Source organism: Danio rerio, chromosome 7, assembly GCF_049306965.1.
Source record: "Danio rerio strain Tuebingen ecotype United States chromosome 7, GRCz12tu, whole genome shotgun sequence".
In the NCBI taxonomy this organism is placed as follows: Eukaryota; Metazoa; Chordata; class Actinopteri; order Cypriniformes; family Danionidae; genus Danio; species Danio rerio.
The window spans coordinates 32,663,056-32,673,771 of record NC_133182.1 but is presented as its reverse complement, the minus strand read 5'-3'; the positions used below and the strand labels follow the sequence as shown (position 1 = coordinate 32,673,771).

Below are 10,716 nucleotides of genomic sequence, written 5' to 3'. Positions count from 1 at the left end.
CACCTGCCAGGATGTTTTAAGCATACCTAGTAAGACCTTGATTAGCTTGTTCAGGTGTGTTTGATTAGGGTTGGAGCTAAAATCTGCAGGACATCGGCCCTCCAGGAACAAGTTTGGTGACCACTGATTTAGATAATATAGGTCATTGTTTCTCAACCATGTTCCTGGAGGACCACCAGCTCTTCACAATTCCATGTCTCCTCAACCAAACACACCTGAATCAGATCATCAGCTCATTAGTAGAGACTGAAAGATCTGTAATGGGTGTGACAGACAAAGGAGACATCCGAAACATGCAGTGTTGGTGGACCTCCAGGAACAACATGGTTGAGAACCACTGATATAGATCATCACATGCTGCATTATATTTCGCAGGACATTCGTTCTTTCAACAAATTGTCCCTCCATAAACGTATTTGTTTTCTCTTTGTTCTATGAAGAAAATGTGATTATGTTTAGGTCAGTTTTTCATTCAAACCAGATGTTTATTTAGTTTTAGTGAAAAAGGCATTGATTAAAATATCAGATGGTTTGAATAGCTCTATTTGGAAAAAAATCTATCATTTTATATTGATTGGGATGATTCTGAAGGAGAAGATATCTGCATAAAATATAAATATAACAAGCATAGATAAAATACAATTAAACAAAGATACATATAAAAAAAACATTGCTTTATGGTTGTCTAAAGTAACCATATTCAGGTATAGTAATGTTATAATCAACTGTAAAATAACACTACAGTATTCATAAAAGGCTACTTTATTAAAGCTACAAACAGTACAGGGTTTTGTGCCAGATTGCTTAATCTAAGGTGTTCAAGACCTTTAAGCAGGTGTGAGTTGGAGGTGGTTGGAGCTAAACTGCAGAGCTGTGGCCCTCCGGGAATTGAGTTTAAGACCATTTCAACTCGGTTTAAATACTTCTCATTAGCTACGTTTCCATACACCTATTTTTTAAAGCGCATTTTAGATATGCACATTAAAAAATGGCGGATGGAATCTGCAAAATGTGCATCAATTTTGAAAATGCGCATAAAAAACATATGCTCTGTGTTTCACGCCTTAAAAGACCACCGCACGTTTATTACATGTCAGAATTGCCTTCTGAGGCGCAAGTCATTCATTAAATGAAAAAAAGATTCAAGCAGCTTCTCCTATAGCAGCAAATTTCGTTTTTACAGTTGATATTTGGCACCAGATAATCAGGAAGTGACGATTTTGTTCACTTTGACTCGTTGGATGGAAATGCTGCTTTATTCATATGTATTTTATGTGATAATCCAGTTTTGCACATAAAGTTAATTCGCATTTTTGGATGGAAACATAGATAGTGACAGTTACAGGCCTTAAAAGTCACATTATTATGGGTAAGCTTTAAAGTGACTCCACAAATCACCTGTTTGTAACTGTTGGTGATTTTAAATATAAAGACCATGTAAGCAACAGTGCACACACACCAATAGGCCCAAGTCTATTCTTCATTTATTTATTTATTTTTGTATGTATGTGAGTGCAGTAAATGTGCCAGAAAGTTTAACCTGGTGCCATCAAATCAGTCTGCTGCATCTAATGCTATTGCGGTGTCTTTAACATAATGTAATCACCCCAGGGGTCACAATCCAATGGGAAAAAAATTTGAAAGGCTGTGACTATAAACTACTATTTTTAATCTTCAGTAGGTTATGGATAAAATATGGTAATATTATAAAAAAAATGTTATGCTTGTTCTATTTTGAGTTTCCATAAGAAAATACAAACATAACTTACACAATCTCTCATACCGAAAGAGACTTACAGATCTTGCATATGCTTTGTATTTTCTTCCCTTTAACAACAAGTATAAACAGTAAAACATGGGGAGCTACAAATCCTTGAGAAGATTTCTTTTAAAGAAGAAAAGATATATATTTTGACACATAATATTACATTTAAACATTTCAATTCAAGACAAATCCGGGAATATTGGTGAAATATACTCAAACCATTTACTCCAAATTAGTAAAAAGTATCCAGTCTGTGTTCTTAATAATAAAGAACTTTTAATGATGAAGATTTTTTTTTAAAACTAAATAAGAAGAAGACTGAGGCAAATGTTTTGGACCTCTACCTGGCTCGGGAAAGCAGAATCAAATGTTTGACAAATTAGCTGACTGCGTTAAACCAGCTGTAAGAAATGTAGGTTTTATCCTGGATTCTGTCTTTCTATTTGACAAACAGGTAAATGCAGCGGTTAAATCTTGTTTTTTCCAGCTGAGATTATTAGCCAAAGTGAAAGGCTTTTTAAATTGTGCAGAACTCAAGAGATTAACCCATGCATTTATATCATCAAGCTTGCACTACTGTAACTCAATATATTTGGGTATTGGGTGTAACTCAATTTATTTTAGGATATTTTTAATGTATGTTTTTAAGGTGTTAACTGGCCTGGCTCCGACTTATCTGTCAAATCTTATCACTGTTAAAATATCTGGCAGAAGGTTTGTCGAACCAGAAAATGCTCGTCAATCCCAGATCATAATCAAAGAAAAAAAGGAGATCTAGCTTTCTCAGTAGTAGGTCCTAAAATGTTGAACGGGTTACCAATGTCCATTTGAACAATTTCAAATGAATCTTTGTTAAGAGGGAAACTTAAACTACACCTCCTAGACAGAGAGAAAATTGATCCGATGATGCTGTGTGGTATGTTGGATGTGTTATTTGTTGTTTTATCTCTATTTTTTGATCATTTGTTTTTAAGTTTGTACAGCAAAATGGTCAACAACTGTTGTTTTACTGTACTTTAAAAATAAACTACCTTAAACTAAAGAATATAGATGACATATATAGTTTGTACTGTATCAATCCATTCTTCAACTGTACATTTTTTTGCTATTACTTTTTTTTTTACTAGCTGCCAGAAAAATAAATAAAGGTTTCTTATCTTTATTTATCCATCCATCTAAATGTTTATTACTAAATTACAAGTGAAGGCAATCTCTACTTCAAAAATGGCATGTAAATGTATTTAATCTCTTTCCAGTATGGGGTTCATTTCTGACAATCCTAAAAAACATGACAGTGATTAGCTACTTTTTCTCCAGCAGCTAGTGCCCTTTCCTCTGTGTATTTTCTGTGACAGTGTGATGAAGAACCGTAGAACATTTTTCCAACAGAATACAGCTGGTACATTTTCATTGAGTTTTACAAATATTCCCCCAATCCTCATCTGTTTCCTTCCAGTTTCTATTTATCTCTAACATACAGTGTAATGTCTGGTACAGATTCATGAAATCCCTTATATAATTTTCAAATGATCTGTTTACATGATTGGGCCTTGTCCACTGAAAGAAACACTTTTATTATTCTCTGCAACTTTCAATATTTCTAGTTTAATATTACAATCAATATTCAGTCCTACTTGAAGGTATCTATAGAAGTCACTTTGATTAGACCCAAATTTTTCCTTTAGAAATTTAAAAGTTTGGATTTTACCCTTGTCAAAAAAAAGTGTAATAGTTAGAAATTCCTCACCAAATTCCTAATTGGTTAGGGATGAAATCAGTATAAATATGGTTATTCTAATGGTTTCATAAAATTAATTCAATTTTTGGAAATCACAGAGCTACCCCCCCTTCATAGTCCTGTGACCCCCACTTTTGGAACCAGTGACCTAAAGGTACAAAATTACATTTTTAAGGTACCAATGTGCACATGTGAGGTACAAACGTGGACCTTTGAAAAGGTACCACCCCCAATGGCAGGTTTTGTACCTTTATTTCTATATATTAGTGTTTTACCAAGCAAAAAAAGACATGCAATGTATAGTTGAAGTCAGAATTATTGAGAGGGATCTAGATGCAGACCTGGTGCATTACAATCTGAGCTGCATCCAATGCTTTTTAATGCGCTCACCTAACCCCACCACTAACCCTACCCGTCACAATGACGTCACTCACTCCACTGAGTGCATTGTGTCTGACATTGCATCGATGAGTGATGCAATCTCAGCTTGCATCATAAAGGCTGCATCCAGATACTATTGGAATTATTAGGGCCCTTTGATTTTTTTACTTTTTTTTTTTTTTACATATTTCCCAAATGATGTTTAACAGAGCAAAGACATTTTCACAGTATGTCTGATAATATTTTTTTTCTTCTGGCGAAAGTCTAATTTGTTTTATTTTGGCTAGAATAAAAGCAGTTTTTATTAAAAAAAAAACATTTTAAGGTCAAAATATAGGCCCCTTTAAGCAATATGTTTTCTCTGTTAGTCTACAGAACAAACCATGACTTGCCTAATTACCCTAAACTGCCTAGTTAACCTAATTAACCTAGTTAAGCCTTTAAATATCACTTTAAGCTGTATAGAAGTGTCTTAAAAATATCTAGTCAAATATTATTTACTGTCAACATGGCAAAGATAAAATAAATCAGTTATTAGAAATGAGTTAATAAAACTGTTATGTTTAGAAATGTGTTGGAAAAATCCTCTTTTCGTTAAACAAAAATTGGGGGGGGAAAACAGGGGGCAAATAATTCTGACTTAAAAACAGCTAAATAGTACTGGTTTGATTTTATAATTATTTCCTTTGAGTTTAGTACGTTGCTAGCCCTGATGAACTCGATAGACCAACTATGATGACATCCAGAAACCTGTAGTACCTCAGCAGTACCTCAGGGCAGTGTGGTGTTTGTCTGGTGCTCTCATCTATTAGATATTGTGTAAGATGGTTTTCTAATTGGCCCATTTGTCTCTGTGTGCACATAGAGGGCTTCAGCTCGTGCTGCAGTGCTGCGAGCCCAGCAACATCAACATGAAGAACAATCTGTCATAGACCCAGTTCACCCTGGAGCCGCACAACAATAACACGGATAAACAGCAAGACAGTAGACTTGAAGCAGCCATATAATGTATTGCAGAACAATTCAAATGAGGCAGATTTGATGATCTTTAAAATGTTCACATCTAGACAGGCAGTTTATCTAAGAAAAGCTGAGGCTGTGTGAAGCTTTTTGCCAGTGCACGTAACTGACAGTGCAGTTTTAAGAGGTGAGGCTGTATAGATTAGTTGCTAACTGTAAAATTAGTTGCTGACTTTAGATTAAATCTTAATCAACTTTAAATATGTATCTGTGTGTTTATATGTATGTCTAAACAGTTGAAGTCATTAGCCCGCCTTTTAAAATGTTTTTTTTTATTATATTTTTTCCCCAAAGTTCTGTTTAACGGAAATATATTTTTTTAACAAATTTGTAAACATTAGTTTTAAAATAATTTCTAATAACTGATTTATTTTATCTTAGTCATGATGACAGTAAATAATATTTTACTAGATGTTTTTCAAGATAGTATGTTTATAGATGTTTTTCAGCTTACAGTGCAATTTAAAGGCTTAACTAGGTTAACTAGGCAAGTTAGGATAATAAGGCAAGTCATTGTATAACGATGGTTTGTTTTGTAGACAATCAAAAAATATATAGCTTAAAGGTGCTCATCATTTTGACCTTAAAATGGTTTAAAAAAATTAAAAACTGCTTTTATTTCAGCCGAAATAAAACAAAGAGAAAAAAATATTATAGGAAATACTGTGAAAAATTCCTTGCTCCATTAAATATCACTTAAAAAATATTTGAAAAAGAATAAATATTTCACAGAAGGGCTATATACACACACAGCCTTATGGATCAACCTAAATTGATCAACTTATTTTTAACACACCTTAAATTCAGTTTCTCACCAAATCTTCTGACCAATCAAATGCTCTCTAATGTCTGACATGACCCGCCCCCTCCAAGACGCTTCTCATTTGCTTGATTTTAACCACTCTCACTGGCAAAACTAAGATAAAAGCAAAATGCCATTGGCTGTTTTTAAGATTAAGAGCTACTCCAAGAGGTGTCCACACTTGATCCTGAAGGACCAGTGTCCTGGAGAGTTTAGCTCCAACCCTAATCAAACACACCTGAACCAGCTAATCAAGCTCTTACTAGGTATACTAGAAACTTCCAGGCAGGTGTGTTGAAGCAAGTTGGAACTAAACTCAGCAGGACACCGGCCCTCCAGGAGTCAGGACCAACTTTGGACACCCCTGAGCTACTCTTTGTCCCACCTTGTCAAGTTTCAGTTAAAATTATGCCAAATTTGGAATAAAAATTGCACATTTCAAAGCACTTCACAGAACTTTTAAGGGTAAGACTGCACTGCTCCAAGGGCTTTTTTTCTTATCTGCATTAACATTTTAAACATTTATTGGTTATTTCTAGTAAACATGTGCCATTACTTTGTTGTAAAAAAAGAAAAAATGTCAAGAATCAGTTGCTAACTTAAATGAAATTAAAAAATGAAATTAAAAACAATCAGTGTGTAGAGCGTTTTTAAAAATAAAACAATTTGTTAAAATAAAAATGTTGTTCATAGCTTTCTGCATAAAATAACAAAAAAAGGAGTCATGTTTCAGATGTCTATTTACATTTTTGTAAACATGATACCAGTGTGTTGATTTCAGAAGAATTAAGTCAAGTTTATTTATAAACTAATTTCGAGAGCATTAGGTGCTTATGATTGACCACGGCTGGTCCAGCATTAACTATCATAGGATTTACCAATCAGACGAATCCAAACGCACATACATTTTTTTGTCATCTTTGCCTTGAAGAATACCCCCTCTTTCCTAGATTAATCCAGGCAGGGTGGCATGGCGGTTCAATGGTTGGCACTGTCGCCTCACAGCAAGAAGGTCGCTAATTGAGTCCTGGCAGGGCCAGTAAGTGTTTCTGTTTCAGTACTGGGCATTTACCGGCATAACCATCTGCTGGTATTGTTGGCGGCAGAAATGGGCAAAAATACATTGAAATGCATTTTAAAATAAAATACCAAATATCTTAATTTTATGTGCAACAAAATAAACTACAAAATACAGCAGTTACAATTCATTCATTTATTCATTTTATGCTTAGTCCCTTTATTAATCTGGGGTTGCCACAGCGGAATGAACCGCCAACTTATCCAGTATATTTGTTTTTCATGCAGCAACCCATCTCTGGGAAACATTCATAGTCCCATATTCACACTCATACACTACGGACAATTTAGCCTTCCCAATTCATCTATAGTGCATGTCTTTGGTCTGTGGGGGAAACCGGAGCACCAGGGGGAAACCAGTCACAATGTGTATCAAAATAAAATACTGTATTTTGTATTTTTAAAATACTACCAAATATTATTATAAATACTTTTGCAACCATAAGACCGGTTACTCACTGAAGCTAAGCAGGGCTGAGCCTGGATAGTACATGGTGGGGAGACCACAACTGGGTTGCTGTTGGAAGTGGTGTTAGTGAAGCCAGCAGGGGGAGCTTTACCTAATGTCCTAATGCCCCAGTAAAAGTGAATGGGACAACAAACTGTCACCAGACTTTCTGTGGTCATTAAAAATCCCATGGCACTTCTCGTAAAAAGAGTAGGGGTATAACCCCGGTGTCCTGGCCAAATTCTCTCCGTCAGCCTTTACGATCATGGCCTCCCAATCATCCCCCCATCCACCGAATTGGATGTCACTGTCTCTCACTGTCACTGTCTCTCACATCCACCTATAGCCGATGTGTGGTTGTCCTGTGGCTGCCGTCGCATCATCCAAGTGGATGCTGCACACTGGTGGTGGTGTGGTGAGACCCCTCCCCTCATGATTGTGAAGCGCTTTGGGTGTATGGCCATACACAATAAATGCGATTTATAAATACACATTACTTACTTACTTAATTTCCTTTTTTTTTTTTTTTTGCTATTGAACTCTTCAAAACTCAATGTTGAGTTTGAGTTTATGATTATTAAATATTTGTTTTTAAATGTTACACCTTAAGGCTTACATCTTTCCTCTTCATTAACTATACAGTGGACCTACTGAACAACTACACTGTAAAAATGATTTAAAAAATTTTTTCAAACAATTTATGTGTTGAATTTAAACAAATAAAATTTAGTAATATTCAACTTAATTTGTTTGTTTAAATTCGGCCCAAATAAATTGTTAACAACCAGTTACATTAAAAAAAAAGTAAATTCAAGAAATCATCGTTGAATAATTTTTTATGTGTACTGGTGTTTGAAACAGCCAAAAAAGTACTGTAAAAATCGCCACTGCAGGACTAATTTTATGTTGTTTGTTTAAACGACAAACATTTGGCATAATCCATCCAAAACTACTATTATTTGTACAGTATACTCTTTCTCCTAAAATTTTTTTAATTCTTATTTAAACGAATGAGCAAATAATATCTAAAGCATCAATCAAAGCGTGCATTTATATGATATCTTAATGTACATTTCTTACAATGTATTTTACAGTATTTTAAAAATACGAGACACTAAAGTATTTTGATACAAAATATTAAGCCATTTTTATAAACCCATCAAATACAAATTACAAAATACAAATGACAAAATTGTATATAAAATACGTATTTGAAATACACGTTTCATAAATTCTGCTCATCTCTGGTTGGCGATTAATTCTGTCGTGGCAACCCCTAATAATCAAGAAATAGGCCGAATGAATTTGGAAGAGCTCTCAAGGCTTACCTAAGCTCAGACTTCCCTCTCTCCCAATGAAATGGGAGGGAGCCCTGGGCTCAAGGATCTTCTGGGCTCAGGGCTCTCTCCTGGAACAGCATGCCAAACACACCTTATTATCAATCATCAGAGTGTGAACTCTTGAATGCTCATTATTTAGAAGAATGACCCTGATTTTAGATCACAAAAAAATGAAAACATCTGTTACTCTATTTATTATTTTCCAAAAGATAAAATGCTCTAAAACAGTGGTTCTCAAACTGTGGTACGTGGGCTTCCTTCAAGTGGTACGCGGAGGAATCAATTCAATTTAATTCAGCTTTATTTGTATAGCGCTTTTACAATGTAGATTGTGTCAAAGCAGCTTCACATAAATGGTCATAGTAACTGGATCAGGGTAGTTCAGTTCAAAAAGTAAAAAAAAAAAAAAACCTGCTGTTCTTAAATGTAAAGTATTAACATATAGTAGCCAATTCATCATTACATGGGGATGTTGCTTGGACCTCATAAATATATGCTATATGTCATCACATTGACGTTTTTAGTTTTTTTGTTTGTTTGTTTTACCTATAAGCACAGTACAGTTATAATGTTCAGACTTTTTGGTTTGTAATGTTTACAGTGGCTGACAATAATAAATATTCTTAATAATAGAAATTAATCTGCCACGTTTTTGAACTGTGCAGAGTTGTAGCTGCTTTACCGGGCCTACTACACTACTGTATTTCAATACTGCTCATTATGGTGGTACTTGGAGAGACAATTTTTTTTCTGAGCTGGTACTTGATGAAAAAGGTTTGAGAACCGCTGCTCTAAAAGACAATATTTTTATTTGTGACATTTGAAGAAATGCTCTTTCATTTAAACGCATGACTAATAAATAATAACCCTAAATAATAAATCCAATCACACCCAATAAAGCAAGTGTGATTCATGCATGTTCTCATTTGCAGACGACACCTTAAAGGGCATCTGTTATTATGTAGCTTCTCTTGTTTCTATCATCTGCTCCTTTCATTACCACACACGTGTATTAAAGGCTCTCTGTGATGTGACATAACTCATTTCTCCATTTATATGTACGAGATTGTCCCTTTTTTCTCCAAACTCTTTGATATTCATATTGATTCATTACTGATTTGATTATGTAAATGCAGAATGGTTCCAGTGAGTTTGCTCAGAGTATCAGAGAACATCCTCACAGACGCACATTTGTACAGTTGCTCTCAGAAGGACAATTATAAGCTTGGGTAAAAAACGCACCAATTTCACAAGCAAAATGAACATGACTGTGTGCATAAGCACTTGGGAACAGATGGTTTATCGCAGGAAATGAGTTCTGTTTACGCTTTGTGAAAGCTGTTTTAATGGTGCCGTTTATGCCAGATTTAGACCATCGACACGACTGAGCTCACAGAAAATTCCAGAAACACATTAGGATGAAACTGCATCTCACTGATGACCTTTGGGAGTTTGGAGCTAAAGCGTGTTTTATCTTCATTTAAAAAATACTTATGTATAAAGGGGATCTATTGAATGCAGTTGTGTGGCAACCGGGTGTGAATAAAGTCAGCCAATACTGGATCAAAAACTATTAATTCTATTTTTCACCATCACACTTGATAAAAAGTGTGCAGAAACACTTTGATTGGCATTCTCCCTTTGTCTGGATCATCAGAGGGGATGGGGTAGTCCTTCCCATTATTGACGATATCTTCCTCATTAGCATTGACAGCCCTAAGTGAGAAGCAGTCATTAGCCAATAGATTTTTCACAATGTATTTGCTGAAGACAATATCAGAGGCTAAGAGGCATTTTAAACAGGGCTTGACATTAGCACCCACCAGCCTGCCAAATACGGGATTTCAGCTGTGGTGGGTTAGACAGACACCCCCAGGGGGGAGGCGGACGAAAGTGAAGACTGGGGGGATAGTATGGCAGACGAAAGTGAAGAGGGTTGGGGAATCATGGGGTGTGGTGAGTATGAGTAGTGGGATCAGTAAAGTGAGATGCCGGATCCGGATTGTTCCAGCACAAATTAAGCCCTGGACACAGGCAGTTCTCACTAATGTGATGCGCGATTGCTTACAAGCTCCCATTTTCTTGCACAAAACAACTGTGCCTGGAAACGCAACTAGTGCAATCGTTTGTCTTTTAAATTTATTG

At 35.4% G+C, this 10,716-nt stretch overlaps 1 protein-coding gene across 1 annotated transcript in view; it reads right to left on the bottom strand.

The window, feature by feature from the left end:
• The window catches only part of fshb (follicle stimulating hormone subunit beta), a 150,116-nt gene that overhangs the window by 623 nt on the left and 138,777 nt on the right, over positions 1-10,716 (bottom strand). The gene's annotated exons all lie outside the window — the stretch shown is intronic.